Raw genomic sequence first — 26,904 nt, 5'->3', positions numbered from 1 at the left:
TGCCGCCGAGCCTAGGTGCAACTGAGTTGGTGACATGGTTTAAAAAATCGATTACCCCGTTGACAAAGAGGCAAAACATGGTCGGTGCAAGAACACAGCCCTGTCTTACCCCTCTGCCAACGGGAAATCTTTTGGAAAGGCGACCCATCCTCCCGCACCTTACCTGTGCATAATTATGTGTATGTAGGCGAATGATGATGTCTAGGAGAGCAGGGGGGATGCCGAGTTTAGCAAGTACCGTCCAAAGTTTGCTCCGCGGAACTAAATCGAATGCCGCACGGAGGTCGACAAAGACGGTATATAGTGTACCCCCCTCCAGTCGCACCGTCTTCCAAAAGAGAAGGGCCAACCGAAAAAGTTGGTCCGTGGTTGACACCTTACTCCTAAACCCCGCCTGGAATGTACTTAAGATTGAATGGTCCTGAAGGCGGTCGAGAATCAGCCTCGCAAAAAGTTTTTGCGAAACATCGATGAGGCTGATTGGCCTGTAGTTGGCTGGGAGCAGAGGAGAGCACTTCTTGAAGATAGGTACAATCTCTGCTCCCAGCCAAGTACTAGGGACCGCCATTCCCGCAAGGATTGCATTAAAAACTACTAGCAAATAAGGAGCCCAAACCCTAGGTTGGGGCTTAAATAGGTCACCCGGGATCTTATCTAATCCGGGGGCTTTTCCTGATTGCAATTTAGATATTGCATTAGAGACCTCCCCTAAAGAAAATTGCAAAGGCTCAGCGCCTTCCAAGAATAAAAATTGCGCAGTTGACCCACCGGGGGAAAAAAGATGTTCGAATGAAGAACCGGCTTGGGGCTTGTGTAGGCCCGGGCCGACCTCTTCGTAAAGACAGCGGAAGTGATCTTCCCACACCGAAGCCGCTATGTTGGCCTCAACAGCTTGAGTCGGCTCGGCAGATCCTGTTCTCACTATCTGCCAAAATTTGCGAGCGTCTCTAGCCTGGAGGGAGGCCAACATATTTTCCCAGTTGGAATAATCCCAATCCACCTTTGCATGGTGGATGGCTTGCTTCAGCTCTGCCCTCTTTGTCTTAATTACTTCTGGATCCCTGGGGTGCTTCAATGCAGCGAGCAGTTTGGCCTTTGCCTTCCTACAAGCTGGATTGAACCATGAAGGTCTTTGCGCCCTGCGGAGCCCTTTCCTCACAACTGGATTCAAGAGTTCCACAAGGGTATCCACCAAGTCCGTATGGAGGGTGCCCAATTTAGGAAAAATTTCTTCTGAGGAGGATTGATTAATAATTGTCCCTACGCGTTCTAATGTGGGGAGTATCCGCGCATAAAGCTCAGAGATGTGGGCGGGGTTATCCAAGAGTTTAGTCCATCGGACTCTGCGCCTATCGTTAGTTAAAATTAAGTTTTGATCTGGGGATGCCTCCACCGGCTGGTCATCCGTAAAACCACTGGGCGAAACCAGCGAGAGAATCAACGCATTGTGGTCACTGTCACTTCTTTGGACTACCTCAAAGTCCAAGACCTTATTCCAGTCCGAGGTCTGAACCAGGATGTAATCCAAATGAGACTGCTGCCCGGGCTTGTTAAAAGTAGGTTTTGGAGGGATATCTCTCCTAGATCTACCATTACAAGCCCTCAGAGAGTTACTGAGAGTAAGTGCCAGAATTTGTGTTGCTAGGGGAGTCCATGGCTTAGTAGGGGGACCAATTAATTGCGGTATTCCCCACTGATCATCCTCCTCCAGAAGTGCTCCCTCCATAATCAGGGTTAACGGCTCAAACTCACAATTAAAATCCCCCCCCACCAAGATTCTAGCACCCTTGGGTAGTTTGGGCAGAAATACAGAGAGCTCCTCAAAGGTGGGTGATGGCCTTGTTATACCCACCGGTCTGGAGTATACGTTTATCAGGGCGAGTTGTGTATGGTTCGACCATTCCAGCAGTACACACTGAACATCCAGTGAGTTGGTTTTAAGGGCCCTGGCCTTACATCCCAGATGGGATGCCGTCCTCTCCCCTCCCATTTGGCTAGAATTGAGAAGGTTGCATAGCCTGAGCGCCATTTGTCCTCCCGCACCCATATCTCCTGAAACATGCAAACATCTTGAGTGTCAATAAAAGACCCCCAATCTGGGGAGTCTAATTTGCCCTGAAGACCGGCTAAATTCCAGGCGAGAATAGACAAACAGGATATATGCTTGCCGGTAGACAACACAGGGGGATCGGATAACGGAGCCACAGTGATGGCTGACAACTCGGGAAGGGGTTCAGTAAATTGGACTCCCCCATTGTTCACACCCTCACCCATTACATTTGTTTCGCCACCCGTGCACTGGTCAGACTGTGAACTTCAATCGCAGTTATCCAGACCAGAGAAGACCTCAAACCTGTTTGCTGTCTCCAGGGGTGTGAAAGGTCTCAAGTGTTCCATTCTCCTATTAGGATTTCTGTTAGACCTAAGAGGTACCGTGTTCCACCCAAAGGGGTCAGCAACATGATGGAGGTGTGGGGCTTGTGGCGGATACCCAGTGTTGTAAGGCAATAGGGGGGCAATCTGGTTAGGTATCTGACCACCAATGTAGGTAGGGGGAAACACCAGGGATCTAGGGTAAAAATAAGTCAGGGGGCGCGGAACAATGCAGTTAATGCCTCCACCCTGGGGCCAATTTAATATATAATTGACTGCGCGAGGGTCTCTAAAATTTATGACAACTAGATCTCCATCGTTGTCCTTGACCCTACTACCCAGCCAGGGGAGTCGTCTAACATGCACAATATCACCATTGATGTTGTGTGTGAGTGGTCTAAATTGGGCAAGCCAGTGCATAACTTTGTTTTTAAGCTGGAAAAACCCCTCCCTCTTGTTAACTGGCAAGCTAGGGACCCCCATCAGGACCACCACATACGGGGAAGCTTCGGGAGGCAATTCAGCTTGAGGGCTTCTGCAGGATGGTGACCTGGTATGTCTGATGGAACCCCTTGTGGTCTGCTGTGAAATCCCAGCAGAAGGTTTTCCAGGTCCCGTCACGGCTACACTTGCTGGTATGGAGACTGAGTTATTGTTCTGTTTAGGGGAGGGGACCTTCTGTTGCTTGGGGTTCGTTAGTTTGCTGGATTGGGAAGTACCTTTAGAAGTGCCGAGGGTGCACGAAGTCACCACGGCTGGTGGTACTAGAACCCCCCTCGCCAATGCCTTGGATGGCCCCTGGTGATTATTGACTGCAGCCTCAATCACTTCAAGCTTTTTCTCCACCCTCCTCAGCCTCTCTATAATGGGTAAAATGAAAGACCTTATTAGGTGTTCCATATTATCCAGTGAGGCGGCAGTAGAAACATCCATTTGGGAGGGGTCAACAAGAATATCGATTGGAACATTAGTATTCACAATTTGTACAACTGGTACCAATGGTGACAAGGGAGCCGGATTTGGCGTGTTGACTTGAGCAACCACTGGGACCAGAGCAGTTCTAGTGCTAGGTTTAGAAGGTTTCCCAAAATCCGAGTGACTGATCTTTGGCTTTTGGGGATCCCCCCCCCTTTCATCTTCTTTTTGCAGGTGGTGGGCCATGAATCTTTGCCTGCACTGGTTTTTTCAGTTTATTTTGAACATGTTTAGGCTGGGCCAAGGTTCGGGTAGTCAAGTCAGCATCGAACAATATCGGACTAGAGGGAGGGATGTCATTTACAGGGTGGTCTATATGGCCCAAGGGTGTTGGAGTGCAGTCTCGTAACAAAAGTGGGAAGCTTTCCAAAGATAAGAGATCTTCATTAGTGGGAGTACATCCAAGAGTGAGGGAGAGGGCATTGAGCGGGAAATCGGCAGAAACCTTGTTCTTCATACTTTCGACAGAGCGACGGCGCTCTGCCCTAAGCTCTGCCAAGGTTTTCTCCCTGTCTGAATCGGTGAGAGCCTTAGTGAAATAATTGTCAAGGGGGCCGTTGAAAATAGATCCAGCCTTCTCAGGAAGTGGTTGGGCCAGATTTTGAGCCATAGGAAAACCAGATAACAGTAAGAGTCAGTAGATGGAAAAGAGTAGGCCCAGCCCGGCCTCACTCGGTCTCTGAGGGCCTCAGAGGGCCCGCCCTTTGCCCGGGCTTCGCCCCGAGCTCCGTCCCGCGCGCGTCCCGCGTCCGCGAGAGTAGATGTAGTTAAATAGAGGGGAGGGGTGGGGCGGGAAGAGTCGCAGGTGCGCTGGTGCCTCACGCGTCAATCCTGCTGGGACTCGCAGTCCCACACCCACTTACCGGACTGGTCTCTCCCCGGGATTCTTGGAGCAGTTTAGAATGTCCACGGGCTTCCAGGAACAACAGCAATCCAAATGTGACCAAGACGGCTGCGAGCGACTCCCGCGAAGCGGGGGCCGCGAGCCGTTATCAGCAGGGGGAGGGGTGGGGCGGGAAGAGTCGCAGGTGCGCTGGTGCCTCACGCGCTAATCCTGCTGGGACTCACAGTCCCACACCCACTAACCGGACTGGTCTCTCCCCGGGATTCTTGGAGCAGTTTAGAATGTCCACCGGCTTCCAGGAACAACAGCAATCCAAATGTGACCAAGACGGCTGCGAGCGGCTCCCGCGAAGCGGGGGCCGCGAGCCGTTATCAGCAGCAGCAGGGGGAGGGGTGGGGCGGGAAGAGTCGCAGGTGCGCTGGTGCCTCACGCGCTAATCCTGCTGGAACTCGCAGTCCCACACCCACTAACCGGACTGGTCTCTCCCCGGGATTCTTGGAGCAGTTTAGAATGTCCACGGGCTTCTAGGAACAACAGCAATCCAAATGTGACCAAGACGGCTGCGAGCGGTCCACAGTGGACAGTTTTTTGCTAAACCCTGCCTGTAGGGGGGTTAATATCTTCTGTTCTTCCATCCAAGTTTGTAGCCTAAGCAGCAATACACGCACAAAGATTTTTTGTGAGATGTCTATCAGGCTAATTGGCCTATAGTTGTTTGGCAGGAGTGGAGAGCCTTTTTTATAGATCGGAATTATTTCCGCTCCAGCCCAGCTGGGATGATCTTCATACCCTGCAGTATTGCATTAAATAGGACCCAAAGATATGGAGCCCAGACAGATGGTTCACTGCGAAAAAGATCCCCCGGGATTTTATCTAAACCGGGTGCTTTGCCGGGGGCTTTTTTTGCTAACGCTCCCTTGATTTCATTTAAGCTTATACTTGTATTGTATCTAACGTCCGGGGCTTCTTTGCATTCACCGGGGCTGGGGGAGTTGTCAATCCCCATGGGACAGCCTTCGGCTGGCTCAACGATCGATATTTCTTCCTTGGAATAAAGGGATTCAAAATGATCCAGCCTAAGCTATTCTCCCTGTTTCTGGTCTACCGGTGATCTGGGGCCAGAGCTGTCCATGTTGACAACTCTCCAGAATGTCCTTATATCCCTAGCCTCCAAAGCACTTCTCAAGGCATCCCATTTATCCATTTCCCACCCTTTCTTGGCTTTTAAAATCGCCGTTTTATATGTCGTCCTGGCAGGTGTAATTAACAGATGATCATTAGCATGGATGGACAATACCAGCGATCTTTTGGACTTACGGCAGTGGTCATTATACCATGGGTGGGGGGCTTCCTGTTCGGCCTGCTTATTTTTTTGGGGATAGAAGAAGTCCAATGTGACTTCTCCTAATCTAACATGGTTCCTTTTCACCAACTCAAGGTCTATACCGACATCATTATGAGTTATTGGGTTGGATGTTATCAGAAGCACCGGAAGCAGGGCTTCATATAGAGAGCTCATTTTGACTTGAGATTGACTGAAATCAGACCATCGCACTCTTCGCCTACAATTGGAGAGTGTCAACCTGGGATCAATAGGGTTGTCCAAATTTAATGCACTCCCTAGATTGAATGCTTTTAGTTCCAGTGCTAGCACGTGGTGATCACTGTCTAGCCGTGGGACAACCCTGAAGTCAATTAGCCTATCCCAGGATTTAGAGTCAATTAAAATGTAGTCTAGTAAAGAGCCTCGTTTATTTCGGTGGAAGGTGTGACTGCTAGATGTTTCAGAAAAGGTTCTGCCATTGCAAGCTCTAAGGGAGTGTTTCAATACAAGGCAGCTCATTTGAATCACTAGAGGGGACCATTTTTTAACTGGTGGACATCCGGTTTCCGGGATTGCCCAGAAATTATCATCATCATGTAAGCTATCCTTGAGTAATCCCTCCAGTGGCTCGAACTGACAATTGAAATCCCCTCCCAGAATCACCTATGTTTATCATCAATGGTACCTAAAAAAGTGGTTAGTTCTTCCAACGTGTGTGACTCTTTGCCCAAAACTGTAGGTCTTGAATATACATTTATAAGGACTACAGAAATCTTTAGTGGGAATTGCAGTAAGACACATATATCTTTGGATCCTGTGTCGATCTGCTCGGCCGTGCATCCTAAGTGAACTCCCATCCATGTACTAAGACCTCCAGACAGTCTCCCTTTACCCCCAGATGTTGCGGGAGTGCTAAAGGTGGCGAAGCCCAGCTTAAAAACCTCCCCTCTAACCCACGTTTCCTGGATCATTCAGATCTCAAATTGGTTGATAAAAGTGCCCAAAGTGGGGTAATCTATCTTGTTGCTCAGACCCGCATGTTCCACGATAAAACCCTTGTTTTTGAGCAATTAGGAGGGGTTCAATTTTGGGGGCTCAAGGGGTCGTGGTTGCAGTAAGGCCTCTTTCTTCCCACTATCATCCTTAAGTTTTGACCCTATGGACAATCGAATTTTAGTGTGATCACTCAGAACCGAGTCACCACCGTCGTGGATGTAAGCAGGGGAGCCGCACATGCTCCCACGGCTTAGACCCTCCCCGGGTGTGGTACAAGAACCTACTATGCCAGCCTCGGTCTGGGTTACAATTTGTGGTGGACATATTTGTGCCCTAATATTAGATGGGTTTTCCTCCAGTCAATCTACTCCGTCTAAACAGCTATATCTATTTGCAGTAGGAATTTTAAAAATCAATAGCCTTTGCCAATGCTGGCCTGGGTGTAGCAGCTCACAGTATTTAGGGTCAATTCTCCATCCCTGCTCCGCGTGCCAGATGTCACGATGGGGCATGTTGGGGGGGGGGGGCAGAAGTAACCTAATGGAAGTACTTGAGTACCACTAATTTTTCTCCCATCTTCTCTAGATAAAATTTTTGGAGTCATCCACGGGTTTCTAAAATTAATTACTCTGCAAGCCCCATGTATGTCCTTGTGACGTCAGCCTATCCATCCCACCCTGCGTGTAGTTAGAATTTCTTCCACGTGCTCATATCTAAAATGTCTATGATTTACTAGCCAGTGGACACATTTATTCTTTAGTTCTTGGTGGGATTCAGATTGGTCACTCCTAAGTTCAGGGATGCCTGCAAGAATGAGGACATATGGTGTTGATGCGGGGGGCAGATTAATGAATGGTGGAGAACAGAAATGGTTAGTATCTTCTTTGGTTATAGGAGCACGACCCCCAACCTGCCTAGAATTTATTTCTGATTGCCCTGTCCATATATGCAGTGGGGGTAAACAATTGGGTTGGTTGGAAATAACTGGGGGGGGGGGTTAGCAATACTGTCTCTATTGACCTCCGCTACATGTGTTTCCACAACAACATTTTTATTGATTGATCAGGTAAAAGCATATATGTGGCTCTCCACAATCAGGAGATTACCACCGAGTAGCATGACACGTTTCAGTATTATTGCAAAGCCCAATCAATGAAAAGAGTAAAACAAGAACCCCCCCCTCCTCCACCCCCTGTCCCCAACCACCCAACTTCCCGTCTACCCACCCCTTATCCCTCCCTAGCCCTTTGCACGTGATCATATTAAGCCTTCAGTACTTGGTCTTAGTGTGCCCGGTACGGCGCACCTCCCTAGGCCTGCGGGTCACTCTCCACCTGTAATTCATCTTCCTGTTCTGCTGGAGGGTCCAGAAGCAACCCCCTATACTCCGCCCACCGTTTCCAGATTTTATAATGCTTACGGGGGCATCCTCTGGCCTCAAACACCGGGTGCTCCAGCCCCATAAAGTAGTCCAGTCCAGCCTTCCATGCACACAGTGGGGGGGGGGGGCACGCACTCCCTTCCATGCTCGTGCCAGGTCCCTTTTGGCAACGACCAGTCCCAGTAACAAGAGATGGCGCTTGTATATATTTCCCCCTACTCCCTCCAATACATGGAGAATCCCTAAGCGAGGAGTGCGAGGAAGATCCCACCCCAATACCTCTGACAAACAACTCCAGACACCACTCCAGAATCTGGTTAGGCCAGCACAAGACCACACAGTGTGCAACAGCGTACCCCTCTCAACTCCACAGCGCAGGCACTCCGGGGACACAATCAAGCCCGCCTTCCACAACCGCTCCCTGGTGTAATAGGCCCTGTGCAGATATTTGAATTGGATTAGCCTGAGTCGTATCGCAATGGCAGTCCCCCTTGGGACTCCAGAGCCTCCCTCCAATCATCGTCGTCTAAGGGTCCAATGTCTTTCTCCCAGGCATCTTTGAGGGGAAGTAGGGAGGAGGAGCAGTGAGTGACTAGCGTTTGATAGATTTGGGACACCTTCATATCACCGAGGTCTCCCATGAAGACTTTCGCCTCCACTGGGCTGAATTCCGGTAACGACTCCAAGTCAGCAATGCTAGGCGCTAGCGCATGGCGAAACTGTAGGTACCGAAAGAATTGGGTTTTGGGCATATGGAACTCGGTACTGAGCTCCTAGAATGATTTGAGGGTGACCCCGGATAGTACGTGTCCTAGTGACGAGATCCCGATGGCATCCCACCCACCAAACCCCGTCAATGAGGCCAGCCCGGGGAGCCGTCCATTCTTCCACAGTGGAGTCTCTGCTGTTAATCTGCCCCACCAGCCCATGCGACGCAGCGCCTGTCGCCATATAACAAAGACCACTCGCGTGGCACATGGCAACTTTCTCCGTAGCTTGGCTGAGTATAGGATCGTGTGTAGCGTGTTGTCACCCATCAGTGAGCGCTCCAGGGCATAAGCTGGGTCTCCTCTGTCCACATACCACCATTCGTTAAGTACAAGCAAGTGGGAGGCCTGATAATAGGTCCGACGTGGCCAGGCCACCACAATACGTGGACAGGAAGCAGGTCCGCAGCGCCACCCTGGCAGCACCTCCAGCCCACAGGAAACGGCCCAGGACAGAGTTAACCTGCCGAAACCACTGGGGAGCGATAAGGTGTGGGTGGTTCTGCAGCTGGTATAAGAGGCGCGGAAGTGCGACCATTTTAAAGATCGCAGATCTACCGAAGATAGTAAGAGGCATCCGGGACCACATTTTAACATCTGTCTGGACCCTCTCCCACACTGGTACCATGTTACGTTCCCACGCAATATCTGCGGATTCGGAGAGGAACACTCCCTGGTACTTCAATCCCCCGGCCGCTACCTGCAACTCAGATGCCCAGGAGTCCGCCACTACCCCGCCACCCAACACCCATAAGGTGGACTTACGCGGGTTTAGACAAAGGCCCGATACGCATAATCTCCAAGACTCGGGGGCCCGATCTGTTTAAATCTGTAAGGAAGAAGAGGACATCGTCTGCATATAGTGCAATTCTATCGGTGAGTTTACCGCCCCATTCAAATCCCCGCATCTGTGCGTCAATGCGCACCCAAGAGGCCAGGGGCTCCATAGCTAGTGCAAATAAATACGGGGAGAGCGGGCACCCCTGTCAGGTCCCCCGGCAGATTGAGAACCTCTCGGAGACCGCCCCGGAGACACACACAGATGTCGTGATATCGGTATAGAGCAGTTTGATGTAGGAGATAAACACCGGGCCCAGGTTGAGGCGAGGCAGGAGCGCGAACAGGTACGTCCAGCTGACCGAATCAAAGGTAGAGATAGTAGAGCCGCCCGCTCCCCCGTGGCCCCCACCGCATCAACCGCCGCCTGCGCCCGCCTGATGTTGTGCCGCGTCGCCCTATTTGGCATGAAACCGGCCTGGTCCGGATGGACCAGGTCAGTCACATACGGGAGAAGGCGGTTCGCCAAGGCCTTAGCCAGCAGCTTAGCCTCGATATTGAGCAGGGATATCGGGCGATAGGAGTCCTGTCTGTCTGGGGGTCTGCCAGGTTTTTGGAAGACCACAACTTCGGCGTGTCGCCAGTCAGCTGGTAGTCTGCCCTGCGAACGTGCCACTTCCAGTGCACTCTGGTAATGGGACCCCAATTGGAGTTGGAATTTCTTATAAAATTCACTCGGGAAGCCGCTTGGCCCAGGCGCCTTCCCTGTGTTGAGCTGTCCCAACGCTTCTCCCAGTTCTTCTGCTGTCAGGCGAAGGTCTAGCGCCGTTCTGGTCTCATCTGAGACCGCCTTCGGAGGCAAGTCTCCAATGAATTTATCAATCGCGTCCGCATGTAGACAATCCTGCGGAGCATATAGCTCCATATAATAGTTGGCGAAGCTCGACACCAGTTCAGCTGGGTCCATGATCGCCACGCCATCCCCATCGGTAAGACCCGGCAGCGTATGCGGTTGAATTGTATGCTGACATAACCTATGGAGCATGGACCAAGACTTATCTCCCCACTGATAGACTCTACTCCGCGTGGCCAGCCACGCTTGTCTTGCCTCATCAAGCAACACAGACGCATACGACTGCTGTGCCTGCAGGAGCAACCACACCGCCACCTCATCTCCCCCTCCCCGGCACCGCTGTTCACCTGCGTGGCCGCCTCAGCGATGGCCTCTCTACGCTGTCGACGGGCCGCCGCACACCATGCGATGTCTATCCCTCTAATGGTGGGCTTCATGGCTTCCCAGACCACGACTGCATCTATATCTTCCACTAGATTCTCCTGCCAGTAATGTGCAATCGCACCCCACAGGTGCTGGACGTAGTCGGCCCGCTGTAGGTGCAACAAGGACATCCTCCACCGGAACGGCTGACGTTTCTTATGCAGCTCAACCCTGACGGTCACCGGGGAGTGGTCAGACAACCCTCTAGGCAATATCCCCGCCTCCCGCACTCTATTCAGGAACGCACTGGGCACAAAAACATAATCCAGTCGCGAGAAGAAACCATGCACCGCTGAAACATAGGTGTATTCTCGAACCTTGGGATGCATATGTCGCCACACATCCACCCAGCCCATTCCCTCCACCATCGCATTCAACCGGGTAGGGGCAGCAGCTGTCAACATCCCCTGCAATCTCCGACGATCCATACATACATCCATCACCTCATTCCAATCGCCTCGAAGCACTGCCAAGGACTCCGGGATATCCGCCCACACCGCAAACAGTTTCTCGGACAAGGACCACTGCAATGGAGATGGGGCATAGATACTCCCAAAAACCACTGGTTCCGTACCCACCATCCCCTTGATAAAAATGTATCGACCCTGTGGGTCCGTCCACTGTCTCTCATGGATATAGGCCAACCTGCGATGTACCAAAACAGCAACTCCTCTGGACCCCCTAGAAAACCCGGCATGATAGACTTGTTGGTAGCTAAATCTCTGCAGGCTAAGCACTTTCGTTCCCAACATGTGTGTTTCCTGCAACAATAATACATCCGCTGCCTCCCTCTTCCCCCATCGCAAAATCGCCCCCCGTTTGATCTTGTCAAGCATCCCCCTGACATTCCAAGTTATCACACGCATGGACTCTCTGGGGAGCCCATGGAGCGGCGCGTCAGCGATAGTCGAATGGAACGATCCTGGCAGACCCCTGGCGCCACACCCAAGCACACAGCACCGTCATTGGCAAAGCATTAGAAATCACGTGCAATCCCCCCCGTCCACCCCCGAGCCCCCCGACAACAACAACCCCTCCACCCACCTTGTCCCAAACCAGCGCCCCTCCATTCCCACCCCCCCATTGCCCCTTGCCCTCCACCCCTATACCTCACCGAACTCTGAAGTATCTGTCGCGGCATGGGCAACCCCGGGCCCAAAACAGAGCGCCCAAGGCCAACCATACCAATGGATCCCAACTACCCCTGCAAACAATAGAACCCCCCCCCCCCTCCCTAGACAACTCCCACTCACGTAGGAGGCAGGTAGCCCCTATAGAGGAGCACCCCGAACCCCTCCCCACAACCCCACACAATGGTATAAAACAAACTAGCCGTGGCAGTATATGCAGCAGTCAATCCTCAGTACAGTAGAACACAGCTCCACTCAGTCAGAGCTCATGGCATCTGCAGAAGGGCATATGTCCCACAGTCTCTCAGCGGCCCTTTCCAGAATGGTCAGAGTCAGTAGGCGCAGCAGTAGGAGACCCACTGCGAGAAGCAGATCGTTTCCGAGATCTAGACCTCCTATTCCTTTTGGTTCGGGCAGTCTGGTCCTCCCGGTCTTGCGATGGGTCTCTTGAGCGTCTCGGGTTCAAACCAGGTTGAGCATGTGGCCTGACTCTCACCGTCTCATCAGTCCATTTGAAAACGTCCTCCGGTGTATCAAAAAAGTGAGTTCGTGATTGAAAGACCACCCGTAGGCGGGCCGGGTAGAGCAAGGAGTATTGAATCTTTAGACCACTAAGTTTCGCCTTGGCGGCAATAAAGGAGTGCCGCTGTTGTTGTAGTCAGGGAAGATCATGATCTTCTGGTTTTCAAAGAGAAGGGAGTCTTTGGCCCTCTCTTCCCGCAATATAGTGTCTCTGTCGTGAAAGTTCAGGATTCTAGCAATCACCGGTCTGGGCCTCTCGCCCGCTGGCGACTTCTGCGTCAGGGCCCTATGGGCGCGCTCGATCACGAAACAGCGGGACAGGACATCCGGTGGGAGCCAATTCTCCAACCACTGGGATAAGAACTGCTCCATATTGCCCTTCTCACACCCCTCCGGAAAACCCACAAAGCGAAGGTTGTTTCTACGCGCCCGCCCTTCGGCATCCTCCACACGAAGCGCCAGGCCCCTTTGAATGTTTTCCATCGCCGCCATTTTCCGCTTCAGGGTCCCAACATCGTCCTCCACCACCGAGATCCTAGATTCGGCCTCTGTGATCCGTGCTACAGCGTTGCGCAGGTCTTGGCGCAATAGGGTCACGTCCGCCCCAACTGCGCCAATCTTGGCATCTAGCATGTCCCTGGACTGGGTTATCGCCGCCATGAGCGCCGCGTTGTCCGGTCCCGACCCCTGGCCACCGGACGCTCCGGGTCCCCCACTCGGTCCCGTAAACCTGTCGATGGGTCCCTGCTTGGCAGGCCCACCCCCCCTCTGGTCATGGCTTGGCTCTCTCTGGGGCCCCTGCTCTCGGAACGGTCGCCGGCCTTCTCGGCAGGGTATCCCGCATCTCCAGTAACGGCCAAGGGAATTTCACAGGAAGGACTTCCCCGCCTCCGACCCACACCTCTTGCAGACCGCCTCAGTCCGCCACCGGGGGGGGGCACATGCAGGGTCCCTCAGGGCAGTCCTCTGTGCAAACAGGGTCGCTGCTCCCTAAGGGCTGGGTGCTCACCTCGCCACTGCCGTCAGTGTCCACGCGCACTCCAGATTACAGGCACCACCTCCCGGGAGATTTGAAGCAGGCGGGGCCCCCACCGGCCAGGAGACCAGGCAAATTCGACAGCTCCCGGGCCGGAGAGCGAGCAGGATCACACCCCGGGGGGCCGCACCACCGTCAGACCCGCTGCTGCTTGGCCTAGGTCTCCCTCGCGCCTCACCTCTGGCAGCCGGGGATCGCCGAAATCGAGGCCCCCGTCTCCGGTCCCAGCGCAGGCCGCAGTCCTCTTCCAGGGCCCCCGCAGTGTCTGCACTCACGCCTCTGTCGTGGGGCACGGCCGCACCCTCTCTCTCCGCTCCGCAGCCGGTCCAGACCCCAGGGCGCGGGCCCCACCACTGCCACTGCCAGCCGACTCCGGGAGCTCCCGTCGGGGACCGCCAAAATTGAGGCCCCGGCTGTCCACGTTGTAAGTAGGCCCCGGAGTGCTGCCGCCGCTATCTCCGCCACCGAAGATCCGGGAGCCCTGATTCTCACACCGGAGGGCAACCCTCACCAGCCACTACCTCCGCCACAAGTGTGGGTTGGGATGCGAGTCCGGAGGCCAGGATGATAAGACGGATTTATAGCGGGCTGGTGGGAGCTCTAGCAAGCCACGTCCACCATCTTCGCCCTCGAAGCCACGCCCTCCCCCTTTGTGTTTGAGGGCAATATTTGATCACAGGGTTTCGGGTGAGCATTAGCTGGTGCATTACTTGTAGTAATCTGAGCCCGTGTCCTACTGTCTAAGCTAGCAGAACCATGAGTTGTTCCCCTATTAGTTATCCAGTCATTAAAAAGTACAGTCAACCTGTTAACCTTCTCTTGTAGAAACTTGAGTTCGTCCCTCAATATATCCCTCATTTGAATCTGTAAATCCACTACCAACTTTGTGACCCACACTGGCTGTTCACTTGCCATTTCTATACTATCTTCTTGATTCCCCGTCCCAGAATTTCCATTATCAGAGATTATACCCTGAGTCTTCTTCCTCCTTACAGCTTGTTTCACCTTGGGTTTGGGTTTGCATTTGCTACCAGATTGATTTTGTATGGTGAACCTAGGTTGATTTTGGGGAACAACTTCAGTTATTAGTAGTTGGTCACTAGAAAGATCAGTTAATGAAGCCCCTAGGATTTGTGGAGTACTGGGGTCAGTCGATGCAATTTCTAGGTTTGGGGTCAGGGACAAACGTCTCTCGGTCCGCTCAATTTCAGTTGTCACGGCTCCTAGAGCCTTTTCCAGCATCCTGTCAATGGAAGTGGGTTTGGAAATTGGCTTAATCAAGACCGGGACCTGCTTCTTCTCAGCGCAGGCTCGTCTCCCCATTCTACAAACTCTGGGGCTAAATTCCCCCGTTGGCTATAGAATTTGGATTTTAGGTGGGCACACAAAGTTTATATAATAGCAAGGGGTGCACAACTATACCTATGTTTAATAAGTAGACCAAAAAGGGAAGCACTGACTAAGGTGATTAAGGTAGGCAAATTGTTCTAGACACACTTGTGCCTTGCTATTCTTAAACAGAGACTTCTGCGATACACACTGCGCCAACTATGAACCAGTAAGGAGTAGGACAGTTTAAAAGTGGTTAGCGGTCCAATAGATTTGGCAACAGTACCTTGTTTACAGGGCCCGGGGTTTCAAAGTAAGAGAGCAGGCCCAGCCCCTTCCGGCCTCAGACGGGCTCGCCCTTGGCCCGGGCTTCGCCCACGCGCGAGCCGCGTAAAGCGGGCCTCCGCCTGTACTTATGCGCCTCCTGGCGCGATGGATGACGTCAGCGGTGGGCGCCGCTTAGGGTGCTGGGAGTAGTAGTTCCTCCAGTTGCCGGTGTCTGGCAGTAACAGCAGCGTGTCCCCGCCGTGACCATGGAGCAAAGTGGCGGCAAGTAAGTTTTCCCCCCGGGTGCGGGTCCCGCCTGTACTTATGCGCCTCCTGGCACGAAGGATGTTGTCAGCGGTGGGCGCGGCGCTCAGGGTGCTGGGAGCAGAGGTTTCCTCCAGTTGCCGGTGTCTGGCAACAACAGCAGCGTGTCCCCGGGGGACCGTGGGGCAAAGTGCCGGCAAGTAAGTTTTCCAATGATTGTCAGCTATCAAATCACATCAAGATTGGAACGCGATCATTTCCCCCAGTTTATTGAGCTCACCATCCACCTACCAAGAGCCCCACCAAGCAATGACCTCATGGCCCTCCCAAGTGCACATAATCTGAAAAGGCTCTCCTGGAAGGGAACAGAGGCATCCACAATAATGAACTTTATAATAACGTTCACTACAAACAAGCCTGATAATCATGGATCTCGTGGCAAAAATGGGAGTCCATGATAACGACACTTATTTCCAACTTCTCACCAAATCACTTCCACCACCTACCACCCAAAGAGTACAAGAAAAGAAACATCTTGGTTCCCAAAATCACTCCTATGTAGAAAAGACATTTAAACAAGGAGATCAAAAATCTCCAGAGAAAAGAGTTAAAGAACAGCCCAAGTACGAACCAACGAATCAACACTTTAAGGCGTCTGTACAAAAAGACAATCTGGTCAGCAAAAAAAATCATACCTATCAAAAATCTGGATAAAGCTCGGGCACACAAGCAAAACAAACAACAACAAGCACTTTTAGTCAGAAATAAAAAACATAGCCAATGGCAGCTTCCACCACCATAACACAAATATCTCCGAGGCAGACTGGATAGCACACTTAGATACTTGATAGATGCACAAGCCTTAATAGCCAAATATATTCAAGTCCTAATTTTTCCGACAAACACGCCCCCTTAAAACCAGCTTGAGGGGCAATGGCTGAATGAAATTCATGTTGGGAAAGTCCAAAAAGACTGAGAGCAGAAGGGGCCCACTGCCTAAATGGCCTCCCAAATGCATTATTCAAGCTCGATCAACCATTGTGGGCCTCATTCCTTACCACACTATTTAATTATGCATTTTCAACAAACGGCATACTCGCATCATGGAGAGGCAGTATCGTCCATCCAATTTTTAAAGCAGGCTGTAGATCAGATCATGCGAACTACAGACTGATGGCGCTCATTGATGTTGAAGCCAAACTGTATGCCTCTTAGATCTTGAGGCCTGGGTCACCTCCAGCAAGATCATTTCAATAACACAAACAGGTTTTAGACCAGGCACAAGTACTATGAGAAACTTTTTGGCCCTGAGCCTCCTCGTAGAAAAAATCCTTACAAAAGACCACTAAATTGTACACCTGCTTTGTCAACTTAAAAGCAGCTTTTGATATGGTCCTGAGAGAGTGCTTTTGGTCAAAGATGGCTAAATGGGGTGTTCCTCCAAAGTTACTTGGAGCCATAGTCAATTTATACTCAGATACATGGGTTTGCATCAGCTTAGGCAAAGGCGATAGAACAACAGGGAAGATACCCACGTTTATAGGCCTAAAGCAAGGATGTGTGCTTGCTCCCAGTTTATTTAACATCTTTAGACACATGGTTGTCGGAAGTCCAAAGTTATCTGCCCAAGCTAGCGAAACGCCCAGTGAGGAGCTAACAATATGCAGCCGACATAGCCCTATGCAGACAGACCCCAATTGGCCTTCAGCACTTGATAACCAGACTACGGGAATACACAGAGGTGTTTGGACTGAAATTAAATTACAATAAAACAAAGGTCATCTGCATTTCCGCAAACACAAATCTCCATAATGTAAAATTTATATGGACGGCAGCAGGGACCAAACTAGAGTTGGTTGGATCTTACAAATTTCATGGGATGATTCTAGACTCCAAATTAAAATTCAAAGACCATCTAGTTAAAACACGGGCCCAGGCAAACAAATTGCGTTTCGCTCTTAACACACTACGAACAAAGTCTATCCAACTCCCATCTTTTACAAGTAATTGAAGCCACGTTCCTTCCAACACTCACCTACGGCTCCGAACTTTTAAGGGGAAAAGATCCTACCTTCTTAAACCTACAGCAGTCCACTCCGTTAAAACGCATCTTTTGACACCTGCAATTTATTTCTCAGGCGCAGTTCTGATTGGAATTTGGGCTATTTCACCAACTACCGGTCAGGATGGCAGCAATAATCAAACTGTGCTGGAGATTGAGAGCTGCAAATCCAGAATAACTGGACGCACTATGTCGGGCAGAAATAAAGGATCAGCCCAAAACCAAGAACCAATGGCGCTCCAACAAGCGCTAACCGCCCTCAAGCTGATTGAGGCATGGGGCTTAAACATCAGCTTCCTTACATTCAAAAAAATCGCTAATAATGCAGCCAAACTACAAACTTGGTCACTTGATAAAGCCGAGATGGCGAGCAAAAAACATGGGTGGATGGTTCAACAATCGTATGGGAACTGGGACCTGCAATGTACCTCGTAAGCCATATATTTCCATCAACACAGCATTCCTTTCTCCTCATCCGACTAGGAGCTTTTTCCAGAAAAGACCAGGTTCCATCATGGAAACTAACCTGGCCAAACCCTTTTTGTCAACTATGCAGCAGCTCCGAAGAGACTGTTAAACATTTCCTGTGCATTTATCCCACCGTCAGTTCACTGAGACGACAAGTACTATTACCAGCCCTCTAGTCGCTCCAGATAAGATCTTGCTGACCCGCTGTGGTGACACTTCTGAATAGTCAGTCGCTCCAGCTCTCTTGTAGGACAACAAAGTTTCTTCAACAAGTAAACAAACAGTTACAAACACAGCGGGGAGAGTATGAGGACCGAGAGAGGCAGCTCGTTGCATGGAGCAAAAACTCGTCACCATCATATAGTCGCGCAGCCGGTCTGCACGAATATGTGATGTAACAACGCGATCAAAATGATCGCGGTATGTTACATCACAGTTTTTACAACGCAAGTGACAATGACTTGCGCTGGAGAGTGCTGGATTTAGGAATAGTTAGATTTACTATTCCAACACCAATCTACGTACAGTAGAGAAGGTGTTGGAATAGTAAATCTTACTATTCCTTAGGTTATAGCGCCATCCAGCGCAAGTTGATGTAACGACTTGCGTTGTAATGGTTGTGTTGCAACTGCATCGCGGTGTACTCACCGCGATGTAAAGGATGTTTCCCGGTCTGCACATGGTACAAACTGACTTGGAGTTACATCTAATGAAGAGCTGCCAGGGAGCCCTACCCAGTCGAAAGGAAGCATTCTGCCCGAGCTTGGCCCACCAGCGAGTGCTCTATGGCAAGCATAGACATCAATGGATGCCAATGGAGGCGATTTCTTTCAAATTTTGCGAGCTAGCTTTATTCATGCCAAGAACAGTCGGCACTCAGCATACTTTATTGTGCCCTGCTACAGGGGCAAATGTTGATTATGCTAATATTGACAACAGCTTGTAGTTCAATTTTCTGTCAGATTTATCTACAAGTCACACACAAGCACTCGGTCTGTATTTTTTATGGGATCTATCTTTTATTTAGGACTTGTTCCATGTTGTAATAGACTTATCATTAAGCGAAGTGTCTCGACGCGTGCATAGTGAATTGAACAGACACCCCACACCTGCACGGCCAATTTTCAATGTTTTTTTTGTACTCTTTTTATTGACAAAATAACATATTAAATAACAGAGACACCGCATATCACATATGAACATTAGCACACAATGTTATATCATGTCAAGGACCCTTGCTCGCATCAACAGCATAGATGATATCAGGAAAAACACGTTAGTTGACATTAAAAGCCTCTTCCCCCGACCCTCAGGTGGTTCACATATCTCTCCCCGGAAGGTGGTCCATGGCCCCCAGATTTGCGACCATTTTTTCGGGCAGCCCCTGGAAACATAGATAGGTATCTCAGTCACCATGCACCAGTCCATGTCCTTGGCCCAGTCCACAATGTTCGGTGAGATCGGAGCCCTTCGCAATCGTGCAATATTCCTCTTTTCTACCATGAAGCCCAATGTGACCCATGTCCTCTCTTTGGCTGTAAGATCATTGGGGTCCCATATGTTCAACAGAGTCAATTTTGTATTGCACAGTATCTGCCGCCCCACCACCTCCTCCATCTTTGACACCACCCCCTCCCAGAACTTCTGAATTATATTGCATTCCCAAAGTGTATGAAGGAAGTTACCCTCTTGGCAGCACCGCCCTGCACACCCGCGGTCTAGGGCATATCCCATATGGACAAGGGAGGGTCCAGAAAGATACGTCCTGTGGAGGATTTTTAACTGAACCAGTCGGAGGCTGGAGGAGATGGCCACTTCACGGGGAGAGGCGACCGCGACCCGCCATTCCTCATCCTCCAAGCCGGCAACATCGTGGTCCCATTTGACTCTGAGCCCTGATAAGGGATCGATCATATTATTGTGATTTTTTTTAAACTGTTGATAATAGCCCTTTTTGTTTGTATTATAAACATTGTGTTGGGATTCATATTTGACCTTGTCCTTTAGTAACATCAATACCACCTGCCTCTCCTGTAATTATTAGAATGATTTTTTTAGTTATATAGGATAGCGCATTATTTGCATTATGGGACACTCTGTGTTTTTCTACGTATTCCCCCTGGTCCCAAACAAACCAAGAAAGGGGGCCTCCTTATATCTTTTTCTACATTTCGTAGTCATGCCTTAACTGTGAGAACGGTATGACGTTCTCGGATCTCCAGAGGTCTCCAATCCTGGAGATACCAATGGTATCCCATTTGTCGAACCCCAAGTAGCGCAACAGCCGACCCAGCTGGTCACAATGCCAGAGTGGCGTGGCCTGAGTAAGCTTACCCTCCCAACCCAGGCTTTTAGTGGCTTCCCTCCATATGTGCACAGCGTGTTTTGTTGGGCCGGTCAAGACGTTCTCCCAAGATTTTGTATACTGTGCATCCGCAAACCCACCCCCCAGGAGGAGCCATCGATCAATCCAAAATGCCGGGTTGTCATGTCGCCTGTAGGTGCATTGGTTAATGGCAGCAAGTTGCAAGGCCCAGTAGTATCTTTTCATGTCTGGGAGACCGATGCCACCATCAAACCATCCCAGTGTGAGCTTGTGCATGGCTATGCGGGGTGGCTTACCCTCCCACAACAAGTCTCGCACAGCGCTCTCCAACTCCTTAAAGTAGGATGGCCTAACCGAAAGGAGTGTGTTTTGTAACGCGTAAAGAAGGCGGGGAAGGGACATCATTTTGAATAGGGCTGCTCGTCCGAGGAGGGTCAGGGGGAGAGACTTCCAGTGCAGAACATCAGATTTAAGGCGCTCCAAAGGTGGCCGTAGATTAGTGTCATAGAAACGCATCAAGTCTTTAGATACCCAGATCCCCTGATATGTGAAGCCATCAACGGCCTCTGTCAGCTGGCACCCCCAGGGAAGTCCAGGTCACTCCCCACTAAGGACATAGATGATCGATTTCGACCAGTTGATCCTATAGCCGGAGAACCTGCCAAAGCTATAAAAGATATTCATCACCACGTTAAGGGACCTCGCCGGGGAAGCGAGATAGAGCAGGATATTATCTGCTTACAGTGATATACAGTCCTCCCATCCACTTGCCCAGTTAAGGCCTCGGATGGCGGGGTCCTGGCCGATCCAGGCCGCGAGGGGCTCCAAGGCCAAAGCAAAGAGGAGCGGGGACAGGGGGCTACCTTGCCTGGTGCCCCGACCGAGAGAGAAGACAGGGGACTTCTGATTATTTACAATCCCTTGCGCCAACAGTTGACAATACAATAATCGCACCCAGTTAATAAATTCTGGACCAAATCTTAGCTTGCGCAGCACAGCGAACATGTATGGCCATTCTATGGTGTCAAAGGCCGAAGCAGCGTCCAAGGATGCCACAACTGTATCTTCTCTGATCGTTTCTGCTCTGCATAGCCCAGCGTGCAGTCTGCAGAGATTGAGAGACGTATTTCTTGCGGGCATGAACCCGGATTGATCCAGGTGGATCAAGTTAGCGAGAACAGTTAGCAAGCGAGTGGCAAGGACTTTTGCAAGAATCTTGGCCTTGCAGTTAAGGAGATAAACAGGTCTATACGAGGAACACTGGTCGGCGGGTTTACCCCCCTTATGGATAACAACGATATTAGCTAGTCTATGATCTTCAGGAAGAATTCCTAACTCCTTACTTTCCTTGAACATGGCAGTAATAAAATGGGCAGTCACACCTGCCGTTAGCTTGAACAATTCAATAGGAATCCAGTTAGGGCCCGATGCCTTCCCTCCCCGTAGATCGTTAATGGCCCACTCCACTTCGGTCGATGTAATGTCTCGTTCTAAATCTAATCTCTCCTCCTCTGTGACCATGTGATTATCGTGCAGGAGGGAAGCAGCCTCGTCCTCCGAATGGATCGTGGTGGAGGAGTACAGGGTGTGGTAGTAATCACCAAATGCATCCGCTATGTCCTGCGGAGCCGAGGTGAGGGAAAGGGAATCAATGGCAATTTCAGCCACTACTCGGCGTGCCCCATCTCTCTGATCTAGCCACGGCAGTAAATTGCCTGCCTTGTCACCTACATCGTAAATCCTGCTAAGGGTAGCCCAATACTGTGCCTTAGCCGCATCCGTGGCTAGATCCAGGAGTTCCTTAGTTTTAATGTGGAGCTGTTGACGCACTTTTTCCAAGTCGTGCAATCTAACTTTAAGTTCCAGCTCTAGGACCTCACCCTCAATGCGTGTCACGGCAGCCGCCTTTTCTTTGCGTTGCCCTGAAATTTGCCCCAGAACCACCCCACGGATTACTGTCTTATAGGCCTCCCAAAATAAAACGGAGCTGACTAACCCCAGGTTCTCTTGGAAATACAAATCAGTTTCAGTCAGGACTTTATCTTTGATGGGTGGGGTCGTGAGGTACCACACGTTAATCAGTACCACGCGGCCAATCAAGGGTTGCCCTACCTCAATTCTGCACAATATGGGGGAGTGATCCGATATACCCCTGGCCAGGTGCCGTATTTCTTTGACGGTATGAAGATGTTATGTAAGCGTTAGCACATAGTCGATATGTGACATGGTGCCATGGGAACCCCTTAGGTGTGTGTATTGGAGTTCCTCTGGGTGCAGGCACCTCCAGATAGCCACCAGTCCCATTGCCCCCAAGAAGCTATGGATGAGTGGAGTCAGAGACTATTGAATTGAAATGCCCACCAATCAGTAAACGACCATCGGGAAGGCCTAGGAGAAGGTCACCAAGATCGATAAAGGCTTGCGTGTGGAGGCCCGGTGGAATGTACACTGAGACCAAGTTGAGAATGGCTCCCTCCCAAGTGCCAGACAGGGCCATGAATCTACCCAGTGGGTCCTCGCAGACCAAGTTGATTGTTAAGGGGAAGGATTTACGAACAAGGATGCCTACCACTCGGGAGCTTGAACCCTAAGCGGAATGAGACACCAATTGAAAACCCCAACGGGACAGGGCCTTACAACCGTTGCCCAACAGGTGGGTCTCTTGTAGAAACACGATGACCGGTAAGTGTCGCTTCAGGAATTGGAGAACCACCCCTCTCTTTATTCTATCCCCCAACCCATTCACGTTCCATGAGAGCAATGTAAGTTTGTGTCTATTAGAGGTACCCATTAGTCGGGTTTAGAGACGTAAAATACTCTGGGGAGGAGCAAGCCAGGGAGGAGTACACGTGTGGAGTTTCCTACAGTTGCGAATTTTATGGTCGACACAGTGAATGCCGTGTTTACTGCAGTTAACATCTGGATTAAAAAGTACAAACCATACCTGAACAACAATGCCCAAATGAAAACACAAAAACAAACCCCTCCTCCCATCCCGCACACCCATCATATGTTCCCCAACCCCCCCCCCCCACCGTGCCTCCCTGCTCGGCGGTAACAAAACTTCCAGCCCCCCAAACTAGCAGAGTGCCTATCGCCCACCCTTCCGAAACATACGGGTTTGTGAAGCCAAATCGAGCACACAATTCTAGAAATGTTACTGTTCCAATATTACCACAAACAGCTTAATGGGCTTGCACTAATAACATCTATAAGGGCCTAATAAATACCCACGTTAACTCACATATTAGGTAAAGAAACTGTCAAAGAGCAGAGAAGTATTTATCAGCACGCCATCCTAGGCAGTCCAGCTCAATAGAGCGAATGTCTGAGGCCAGTGTAGGAGCCGACCCCATCCCACAGCCCACAGTCTACCTAGAAGAGGTCACTCCACTCAAAGGAAAGGCATACAGCCCAGTTACTCGGCTCCACCTGTCGCCTCGTCCTGGTCGTGAAGTGGGGAGCCACCACCTGCAAGGCGGGCCGTCTCCCTCCATCCTCACGCCCCGGGCCCGATGAGCGTGGCGGCCCGCCATTCGCCAGCCCAGGTCTCCTCAGGGCTGGTAAAGAACCATGATTTCCCCTCCGACTCCACCCTCAGCTTGGCCGGAAACATCATAGTATATTTCAGTTCCTTATCTCGGAACGCTCTCTTGACATCCAGGAAGCTGCATCGCTGTCTCTGTACTTTGAGGGTGACGTCCGGGAAGAAAGTGATGTGGCGGTTTTGAAATTCCACTGGCCGTGCGGACCGGCCCCTGGCCCCCGATGTGCCTTCTCCAACGAGAAGAAATTGGAGAGTCCCTTTGGTTTGAGATAGGTAGTGATCAGCTCCTACACGAAAAGATCCGCTGAAGGCCCCTCTGCTCGTTCAGGCACCCCAATTATGCAAATGTTGTTGCGTCTAGAGCACCCTTCATAGTCATCCAGTTGCGCTTCTAGTTTAGTGGCGGGTGTCCGCAGCTCCTCCATCTTTCTCTGCAGTTCGGATGTTTATTCCACCAGGGAGGATGTTTTGAATTCGACGTCTTTCAAACGTGTGTTCATTGAGCGCATGTTCTCCCTGATGAGGGACACCTCGGTGGACACTGAGTCAATGCGCGACTCCAGTGACGTGCGGACCGTTGTGATGGCCTCAAGAACATCATGCAGCATTGGTTCCCTCTGCTTCCCACAGAGCTCAGATTTGTCGGTAGTGGTTGACCCCCCTTTGGGACTCGCGCCGGGGCCTCCATGCCATGTATACTGTAAGCCGTGGCCTCCTGCCATGATTTGCGCAACACTCTCCGGCAGGGGGGGGGGGGCTCACCAACGATCGGCACCACCCGAGGTAGTTAACAGTGGAACTCCAAAGTCCAGCTCTCCACGCAATGCAGATTAACAGTCCTCCGGATTGCAGGCCTCCGAGATCTCACAGTCGGAAACGCCTTTACCACCAAGGCAGAACCAAGCAGGCATCAACCTCTACGCAGAGGTCCGTGTGATGTCGCGGCAGCCCCCGGACCAGCGAGCCCCCTGCCTGATGAACAGTCGTCAAAGATTAGTTCCGGATCACACCCAGCCATAGGAAGGAACAGGTGCAGACGACGGGGCAGAGATCACCACGGCGCCTCAGTATCAGCCCGCTTACTCTCGAAGTCACTCGATGCCCTGTGGTAAATAAATAATTAATTACCGGTACTATTTTTCAGGATACTCATACAAATAGATAGCTCAATAAATAAGAGTCAAGATACGAGGTAGCTAGAGTATACAGGCTTTAATTGAGCATAAAGGACTGGAACAGGACAGCCTGAATGGGATGGCAGCTGCCTGGGGCAGGGACAAAGGAATGGTAACTTTTAATAACAGTGCACAAGTATATATAGTTAAAACATTTACATGGCATTCAATACAATAGGCGTAGCAGTAGGCGGAGTTTGTAGCAGTCGCGAAAGATAAGGCATAACGTGGGTGTAACAAGAGGTGTGTACAAGGCGGATACATAGACATGTGATGCAAACGTAACAGAATATGTCATAAAAGGGGCGGAAACATGGAGGGGGCTACCTGAGCAGCTGGGACCTCTAACCTAGTGGTGCGCGCAAACTGGCAATGACGTGTTACTAGAGAGAACTGGGGGCTATGACTTCTGCGCTAGAAGAGGAGACGAAAAGTCTGGAGTGTCAGAGCGACATGTACCTAAAGCCTATCTAGTATCTCGTGTTTAGAGAACATGTTGATAGAATCCAAAAGTTATCAGGGCAAAGGCTAACAGACACTAAGACTGGTGCATGCATTATTCTACATGTAGTGTGTGTGTGAGGAATATTCTATGAATATGAATACAATATTTCTCTTACATGGAGACATAAAGGCTAGACCATGACGGAAACTATTGATGCGATTCAGTAGCTTAGGAATGCAGAGAAGGAGGGCTGGACTGATAACTAGAATCATAACATACTCTTGGCAGACTCGGAGGCAGAGCCAGGCCGAGCCGGGCACTGCGAGGCATGAAAGTAAGTGAAGGGTCAGGGATACAGGTGGGGGCTGTATCGCTCCTCGGAGAGGGTTCAGGAAACAGGAGCTGAATCTGAGTCCGGGCCCTTTTGAGGCCTAGAAACGGGGACAATTCAATGAATTAACGTGCACACTGTAAAACGTGGCAACGTAGCTTTACATAGGCCTGATATTCGTTATATTTACGAAAACTGGAAACTGGCATACTAGAGATGGACACAACTATAATTGCGTCTTTAATCGATCATAGGGAATACATATGCATATTAATCATGCACATATAACATAAGATGGGGAACACGTAGGCACATACAACATGGCAAAATTTACTTTTCCACATTCCCTCCTTGTGCCCTACGTTTCCATCAGGAAACATCTATATTCATGATACCATCTATCACTTCATATAGCATCATTTGCTCGTCTCGAATTGTCTTGGGACGGGACTTAGGACTAGGAATACAAGAGGTAGCACAAATGCCGCAAATCGCAGGGCCACATTGTATACAGAGGCAGCAACTGAATATGATCATTACTGCAATACCTAGAAATGACAATACTTTCCATCCCCAGAAAGATATGATACTCCAGAGCCAACCGGACCATGTCCAGGTGCCTGGATTCTGGTGTAACTGATGGGCAATTTTATGAAGTCTGGTTATAGCTGAATAAACAGACGGCGCGTTATTAGGAATGAAAATGCAGCAACTAGATCCGATGACTCTACATGCTCCTCCTCTATCGGCCAGTATGACGTCAAGAACGAGACGATTTTGGAGCACGACAAATCTCATAGCAGATTGCTCTTCGGTTAAGTTACCTAGAGCAGAAGTAGTCTCATTCACTACTGCTTCAAGGGTTCTGGTTAATCTACGTATTAACTTACTATTCTGGATAGGGCCTATAAAGAAGAAAAAACCTTTATTAAAATCTTGATATTGTTCTAGAGTAGTTTCAGTTTGATCGACAATTGGGGACTCAATCTCCCTTCTATGTCTGACGTGTACTAGATGTGTGTTTCTATGATAATCAGATGGGGCTAGGAAAACTGGTGGCAGTAGGAAGGCAATGTAACATGTTCCATCCCAATCGAGGGGCAGACGAACATATGCGGTCTGACCACAAACAAAATAAGAATGACGTGAAGCTTTGAAAATAGATTTCCCACTGTCACTATACTCGACAGTAGTAGTACAATCACTATGTCCTACATGTGCGGAACCATTATTTCGGACACATAATTCGCCTTTGACTGGTAGTACTGAAATAGCAGGTAAGTCTGGAG

At 50.4% G+C, this 26,904-nt stretch overlaps 1 protein-coding gene across 1 annotated transcript in view; it reads right to left on the bottom strand.

Moving 5' to 3' along the window:
- The window catches only part of PEBP4 (phosphatidylethanolamine binding protein 4), a 2,262,838-nt gene that overhangs the window by 1,901,468 nt on the left and 334,466 nt on the right, over positions 1-26,904 (bottom strand). The gene's annotated exons all lie outside the window — the stretch shown is intronic.

Source organism: Lissotriton helveticus, chromosome 11 (genome assembly GCF_964261635.1).
Source record: "Lissotriton helveticus chromosome 11, aLisHel1.1, whole genome shotgun sequence".
In the NCBI taxonomy this organism is placed as follows: Eukaryota; Metazoa; Chordata; class Amphibia; order Caudata; family Salamandridae; genus Lissotriton; species Lissotriton helveticus.
This window is presented reverse-complemented; position numbering and strand designations above follow the sequence as displayed.